The sequence below is a fragment of the Lepus europaeus genome, unplaced genomic scaffold (assembly GCF_033115175.1).
Source record: "Lepus europaeus isolate LE1 unplaced genomic scaffold, mLepTim1.pri SCAFFOLD_152, whole genome shotgun sequence".
Classification (NCBI taxonomy): Eukaryota; Metazoa; Chordata; class Mammalia; order Lagomorpha; family Leporidae; genus Lepus; species Lepus europaeus.
The window spans coordinates 161,270-169,217 of NW_026909055.1; positions in this window are offsets into that span (position 1 = coordinate 161,270).

Below are 7,948 nucleotides of genomic sequence, written 5' to 3' on the forward strand. Positions count from 1 at the left end.
AGAACCGGATATTTCCGTTTTCATCCAGTCATATAAGGACAAATATGTGTGGAATTCGTATGCAATGGATGGAGAAAATCAGAGTAAAAATGGTTTTGCAGAAAAGCAAAGTTTTTCGTTAGGCAACTGCATAAAATGTCATCGATACAAACAGAAATATCATATTTGTTTACCACTGTTCCTCTAGCATTCTCCCTAGAAAATACCAATGTGTAGACCTGGTGTCTCGATGTGGAAGCAATTACTGTATCCAAGAACAAAATTAAATGTTCCCTGATAAAAAACTTTCAAAACAATAAAGTCGGTTGATAATATCCAGAAAACACAAACACAGAGGTTGTAGCAATATCTGGAATTGAGTTAGCCAAAACACAACCGGATATTTACCCTTTCATCCAGTCATATCCGGACAAACTGCTGTGGCATTCGTATGCAATGGACTGAGAAATCACAGTGAAAATGGTTTTGGAGAAAAGCAAAGTCTTTTCGTTAGGCAAGTGCATAAAATGTCATCTATACAAACAGAAATATCATGTTTGTTTGCTGCAGTTCCTCAAGCTTTCTCCCTAGAAAATACGCATGTGTAGAGATGCTGATCCCATGATGAACTAATTAGTGTTTCAACATTACAAAATGAAATGTTCCCTGATAAAAACATTCAAAACCATAAAGTCCATCGTTAATAGCCAGAAAACACAAACACAGAGGCTTTCACAATATTTCGGATTGAATTAGCCAAAACACAACTGGATATTTCCGGTTTCATGCAGTCATACCGGAGAAACTGCTGTGGAATTCGTATGAAATGGACTGAGAACATCACAGTAAAAATGGTTTTGGAGAAAAGCAGTCTTTTCGTTAGGCAAGTGCATAAAATGTCATCTATACAAACAGAAATATCATGTTTGTTTGCGTAGTTCCTCTAGCTTTCTCCCTAGAAAATATGAATGTGTAGAGCTGGTGTCTCTATGTGGAACCCATTAGTGATTCCAAGCACAAATTAAATGTTCCCTGAGAAAAAACATTCAAAACCATAAAGTCCACCGTTAATAGCCAGAAAACACAAACACAGAGGCTTTCACAATATTTCGGATTGAATTAGCCAAAACACAACCGGATATTTCCAGTTTCATGCAGTCATACCGGAGAAACTGCTGTGGAATTCGTATGAAACGGACTGAGAAAATCACAGTAAAAATGATTTTGGAGAAAAGCAAAGTCTTTTCGTTAGGCAAGTGCATAAAATGTCATCTATACAAACAGAAATATCATGTTTGTTTGCGTAGTTACTCTAGCTTTCTCCCTAGAAAATACGAATGTGTAGAGCTGGTGTCTCTATGTGGAACCCATTAGTGATTCCAAGCACAAATTAAATGTTCCCTGAGAAAAAACATTCAAAACAATAAAGTCCGTGGATAATATCAGGAATACACAAACACAGAGTCTGTAGTAATATCTGGGATTGAGTTAGCCAAAACAAAACTGAATATTTCCCCTTTCTTCCAGTCATATCCGGACAAACTGCTGTGGAATTCGTATGCAATGGACTGAGAAAATCACAGTAAAAATGGTTTTGGAGAAAAGCAAAGTCTTTTCGTTAGGCAAGTGCATAAAATGTCATCTATACAAACAGAAAGATCATGTTTGTTTGCCGCAGTTCCTCTAGCTTTCTCCCTAGAAAATACGCATGTGTAGAGCTGCTCATCCCATGATGAACTAATTAGTGTTTCAACGTTACAAAATGAAATGTTCCCTGGTAACAACATTCAAAACAACAAAGTCCTTCGATAATATCCAGAAAACACAAACACAGAGGCTGTAGCAATATTTCGGATATAGACAGCCACAACACAACCGGATATTTCTGGTTTCATCCAGTCATATCTTGCTGCGCCCACAGCTGTTGTAACACCTGCGTAGCAAACTTTTGTTACGTCAGGGGTTCGCGCTGCAGGGATGAGGCGAGAACCCTGTGGGGTGTGGCCTCGGTGGCTTCTGTGTAGCCCAGGGTTGTAAAGACTTTCGGCTACGTAACAAGAAGTGGAAGACCTAATTACTGCTGGTTAATAAAGCAATGTGTCTCAACATTAATAGTGATTTTGTATTTAGTAGTTATGCCACGTAGTGCGTCAGGACAAGTGCACCATGATTAGAGACAAAGGAGTCAAGTAGTGCCAATAAGCATTTCACAAAAATCAACAAAAAGCACTTTAGACTTTGGCCCACCAGTCATTAGGGCAATTTACGAGGAGGCATTAAACACTGACAAAAAACAGCACACCCTAGACAAGATAAAACAAAGGGAGCTGAGGTTTTAGCTTTAGAGAGCTGAGGTGTGATTTAGGTTCTGGGTTATCAAGTTTAGGCAGCATGGGGATGAGAAAGCTACATTCAATCTTACATAGGTGATATATGAAACTTGGGCTAACAAGCACCACCATCTGATAACTCCCCTGTCCCAGGTTCTCCTAATGAGAGGTTAACTAGTAACCTGACCTTTACCTTTTCTTAAAAGTAGGACTGCGAATCATCACCACAATGTCTCCCTGTGTCTCTTGTAAAGTTAATCATGTAACCCCATTAGCCTTAACAAGTTTTTGTAATCTTGGAATTTCTTTTGTCTTCAGCAATGTAAGCTTCCCTATATAAACTCTGGTTTTCCCGCCAATAAACTGCAGACAGACAACTGCAGGCAGACAACTGCAGCAACAGCATACTCAAAAAGTGTGTGTGTCTGTCTGTCATTCCCCTAGCCGATTTCTGTTCCTCCTGTGCTTTCGTCCCCCGTTCTCCCTCGGGTCTGGTGTCTACGCGAGAGCCGGTCCGCGGCAGGTGGCGCCCGAACAGGGACCTGAAGGACAGGTAATCTTTTTCTTTCTTTTTCTTCAGGAATAAGAAACGGCTTTTACCAGGATTCTGCAGATCCGCCAGTGAAGGCTTACTGGTTAAGTGTAAATAATCATTGTAAAGGGGAATCATGGGGCATGCTTTAACCAAAAAAGAAAAAATGCTAGTTGTCATGCTACGGAAAATGCTGACTAAATCTGGATTTCCTGTCTCGGTAAAAACAGTAAAAACTTTTACTTCTTTTCTCAGAAGGGTTAGTTCTTGGTTCCTGGAGGGAGGCTCTTTAGTCTTAGAGGATTGGAAAAAGGTTGGCAAAGAAATGCGTAGGTATGTACAAAACCAAGGGGAAAATACCTTGCCCCCACAAGCATATCAACTTTGGTACCAAATTAAAGAACTTCTGGCAGAAACCACGCCATTTGAAGGCTTGTGCCGTGAGACAGCCTCTGATATAGGAGAAGCTACAGGTTATAAAATATCGGACTGTGCTCCAGGGGGTCCCAGGCAGTGTATTTCTTTGATGGCTTCTGCACCTCCTATGGTGTATAATGCCATAAAAAAGGATGAAAAGAAAGATGATGATTATAGCGAGGTAGATTGGAAGGAATTGGAGGACGAAGAACGAGAGGAGGACGAGGAGGATAATTATAGAGACCACCATAGGCCTCCTCCTGTTCCTATGCAATCTATGATGGGGAAGCCTCCTAAGCCTAGAAGGCGCCCTCCTCCATTACCCCCTCCTCCAATGGGCTTTAAAGGTGCCATAGCTGAGGCTCGGAAAAATGGGGATGTTGCCTTTGGCATCTTTCCTGTTGTGGAAACCTCTGAAAATGAAGAACCTATCTGGGAGCCCTTACCTTTGAAAACGCTCAAAGAACTGCAGAGTGCGGTAAAAACTAGTGGTGCTACCGCGCCTTACACTTTACAAATTGTGGACATGATAGCCAGCTTATGGCTGACCCCTCATGATTGGATGCAAACAGCTAAGGCCACTCTTAATCCTGGGGATTTTATCCTTTGGAGAACGGAGTATGAGGATAAGTGTAAGAAAACTATTGACCAAAGTAACAAGAAAAGAGGCCCTAAGCCTACATTGTCTATGCTTATGGGGTCAGGGGAATATGCCCCCTTAAATGCTCAGCAAAAAATTCCAAAAGACATTTTAAAGATAATAACAAACAATGCAATATACGCTTGGCGTAACATTCCCCCTACAGGAACCAAACCAGGAACATTGGCAGGTATTAGACAGGGAATGGAAGAGCCTTATCAGGATTTCATTTCCAGATTGGAAGAAGCAGTAACTAGGATGCTGCCCCCTTCTGAGGGGACAGACATGCTCTTAAAACACTTGGCTTGGGAAAACGCTAATCCACTGTGTCAGGATTTAATTCGGCCTATTAGAAAGACAGGAGCTATTCAAGATTATGTAAAAGCATGTTTAGATGCCTCACCAGCTATAGTCCAGGGAATGGCCTATGCTGCAGCTATGAAAGGTCAGAAGTTTAGTGCATATGTTAAGAAAACATACGGAGGAGGCGCCAAATCATCATCCATGGATGTTTGCTATAATTGTGGCCAACCAGGGCATATGCAGAGGGAATGCAAACATTCAAAAGAAGGCTCAAAGAAGCAAGGGCCGCCGGGGCTGTGTCCTCGGTGTAAGAAGGGAAAACATTGGAAAAATGAGTGTAAATCCAAGTTCCATAAAGATGGGACTCCTTTAAATAAGGAAAAAGAGAAACAGGAGGAAGCAAAAAACTAGATGAGGGGCGGTCTCCTAGCCCCACTCCAAAGGGAGAGGAGTCAGCAGGGCAGAAACATCAATTAAACCCTAAAGCCCCGGAATTTACGGTGCATGATTTGCCTAGGGCAACACCGGGTAGTGCAGGGCTGGATTTAGCTAGCTCAAAAGACATTATAGTGTCTAAGTGGGACGGAGTAACTTTAGTGCCCACTAATGTAAAAGGAACTTTGTTGCCTCAGACAGTCGGATTAATAATTGGCAGAAGTTCAAATTATGCAAAAAATTTTGAAGTGCTTCCTGGTGTCTTAGACGCGGACACTGAAGCAGACATAAAGATAATGATCAGACCTTTAAAAGAGACAATTCAAATTCACAGAGGACAAAGGATAGCTCAATTATTATTATTACCTTATATAAACCTGCCAAACAAAATTTTACAACAAAACAGGGGCCAAGGCCAGTTTGGCAGCACTGATGAGGGTGTATTTTTAATGCAAGATCTTGGCCAGCGTCCATTTAAAATCGTGTCTCTCAATGGCAAAAAATGTAAAGGGCTCCTTGACACCGGAGCAGATAGAACATATATAGCTTCCTCGGATTGGCCTTCTGCCTGGCCAGTGCATAGGACAGGTTCATCATTGTTAGGCTTGGGGACAGCTAATGGTGTCCTGCAAAGTTCAGCAATGTTAAAATGGACTTGTGAAGGTAAGGAAGGTTATATACAGCCTTATGTTCTTCCCTCTTTACCATTTACACTATGGGGAAGAGATTTCTTGGACGCAATGGAAGTTAGGTTGGTAACAGCAGATAATTTGAATGAACAGCATTTTTCATAGGGGCCACTGCAGAAAATCTTTTTGCAGATAAAATTCAGTGGCTGACTCAAGAACCTGTGTGGGTGAGTCAGTGGCCCCTTACGGAAGAGAAAATACAGGCTCTTGAGCAGCTAGTACAAGAACAACTAGAAAAAGGGCATTTAGTAGAATCAAAAAGTCCTTGGAATACACCAGTATTTGTTATAAAGAAAAAATCAGGTAAATGGAGGCTCTTACAAGATTTAAGAGCCGTTAATGCAGTTATGAGGGACATGGGTCCGCTGCAACCTGGACTGCCATCTCCGGTTGCTGTTCCTAAAGGATGGAAAGTTATTATTATAGATCTACAAGATTGTTTCTTTACCATAAAATTGGATCCTGCAGATTGTGAACATTTTGCTTTCAGTGTGCCATCATCAAATTTTAAGCAACCTTATAAAAGGTATCAGTGGGTCACTTTACCACAAGGGATGAAGAATTCTCCTACATTATGTCAAAAATTTGTAGACAAAGCTATGCAAGTTATAAGGAAAAAATATGCTACTGCATATATAATTCATTATATGGATGATATATTATTGGCTCATAAAAATTCTGCTATATTAGATAATTTGTTGTATGATACTATTCAAACTTTAACTGCTCATGGCTTGGTTATTGCTCCTGATAAAGTGCAGAGAGATCGACCTCTAAATTATTTGGGTCAAATTATAAAGGATGATTATATTATTTCACAAAAAATTACAATAAGAAGGGATAGGCTAAAGACATTAAATGATTATCAAAAATTATTAGGAGACATTAATTGGTTAAGACCTCATTTAAAAATAACCACAGGGGAATTGAGTCCCTTATATTCTATCTTGCATGGGGATTCAGATCCAAAGTCACTTAGAATTATGACCCCGGAAGCTTTACAGGCTTTACAGTTAGTTGAAGAGGCATTATCAAAAGCAAGAGTGCATCAGGTAAATTATACTAAGCCATGGAGTCTGTTAATATTTTCCACAGCTTATACGCCTACAGCTTGCCTATGGCAGGAGGGAGTCTTGGAATGGCTTCACTTGCCTCATACACAGACAAAAATGCTTGCAGATTATCCTTATTTATGTGCTTTACTAATTACCAAAGGTAGAGCTCGCTCTAAAGAATTGTTTGGCAAGGAGCCAGCCATTATTGTCACACCATACAATAAAAGTCAAGTAGAGGAGCTAATGCAAAATAATGAAGATTGGGTCATAGCGCTGCAAAACTATGCAGGGCAAATAAAATATCATTATCCAAAACATCCTATTATAGAATTTGCAAGACATGTGGAATTGGTATTTCCAGTCTGGTTTTCGCCACAACCCTTGGCTAAAGCTCAAAATATTTTTACTGATGGGTCATCTTCAGGTTGTGCTGTGGTTTATTCTAAAGAGCACGGTGTGTATGTTAAAAGTGGTGAAAAAACCTCTGCCCAGCAGGCGGAAATTAAAGCAGTCATTTTGGCCTTTACAAAATTTTCACAACCATTTAACCTTTATTCAGATTCTAAATATGTGGTTAATTTATTTCCGGCTCTAGAGACAGCTCTCTTATCAGGAAAATCACCCATTCTTATTTTATTAAGACAATTACAAAAGTTAATCAGGGAAAGAACGGCAAAGTTTTACATAGGGCATATAAGGGGCCATAGTAAATTGCCAGGGCCTCTGGCAGAAGGAAATGCCATAGCAGATATGCATACCCAGTCTATTGTAGCTACAGTGCAGGAGGCATTAGAGAGTCATAACATTCATCACCAAAACGCAGCCTCTTTGCGAAAAATGTTCTCTATTACTAGAGAACAGGCAAGACAGATTGTAAAACAATGTACTCATTGTCCCCCCGTATATCATCCTCCAAAGATGGGTGTAAATCCCCGAGGTTTAAAAGCTAACATTATTTGGCAGATGGATGTAACTCATGTGTCTTCTTTTGGTAAGTCGGGATATGTGCATGTGACTGTTGACACTTTTTCTCATTTTGTGCATGCTTCTGCTAGAACGGGAGAAGCAGTAAAAGATGTTATTCAACATCTAATTCAGTGTTTTCAAATTATGGGCATTCCTTCTCAAATAAAAACTGATAATGGACCAGCTTATATTTCTAAAGCATTTGCAAATTTTTGTGCCCAGTGGCACATAACTCATATTACAGAAATTCCTTATAATCCTCAAGGACAGGCAATCATTAAAAGAGCTCATCAAACATTAAAATTACAATTGGAGCGTCTTCAAACTGCAAATTCTTATTTCTCACCTCATCATGTACTGTCTCATTCATTGTTTGTTTTAAATCATTTAAATGCTGATGAAAAGGGCCTTACAGCAGCCCTACGACACTGGGACAGGGAGGTCTATAAGACCCCCCTGCCCAAAGTTCTCTGGAAAGACCTCTTAACAGGAATGTGGAAAGGTCCGGATGTGCTAATCACCTCGGGGCGAGGTTATGCTTGTGTTTTTCCACAGGATGCAGACTCTCCTGTCTGGATCCCAGATAGGCTCATCAGGGAGGC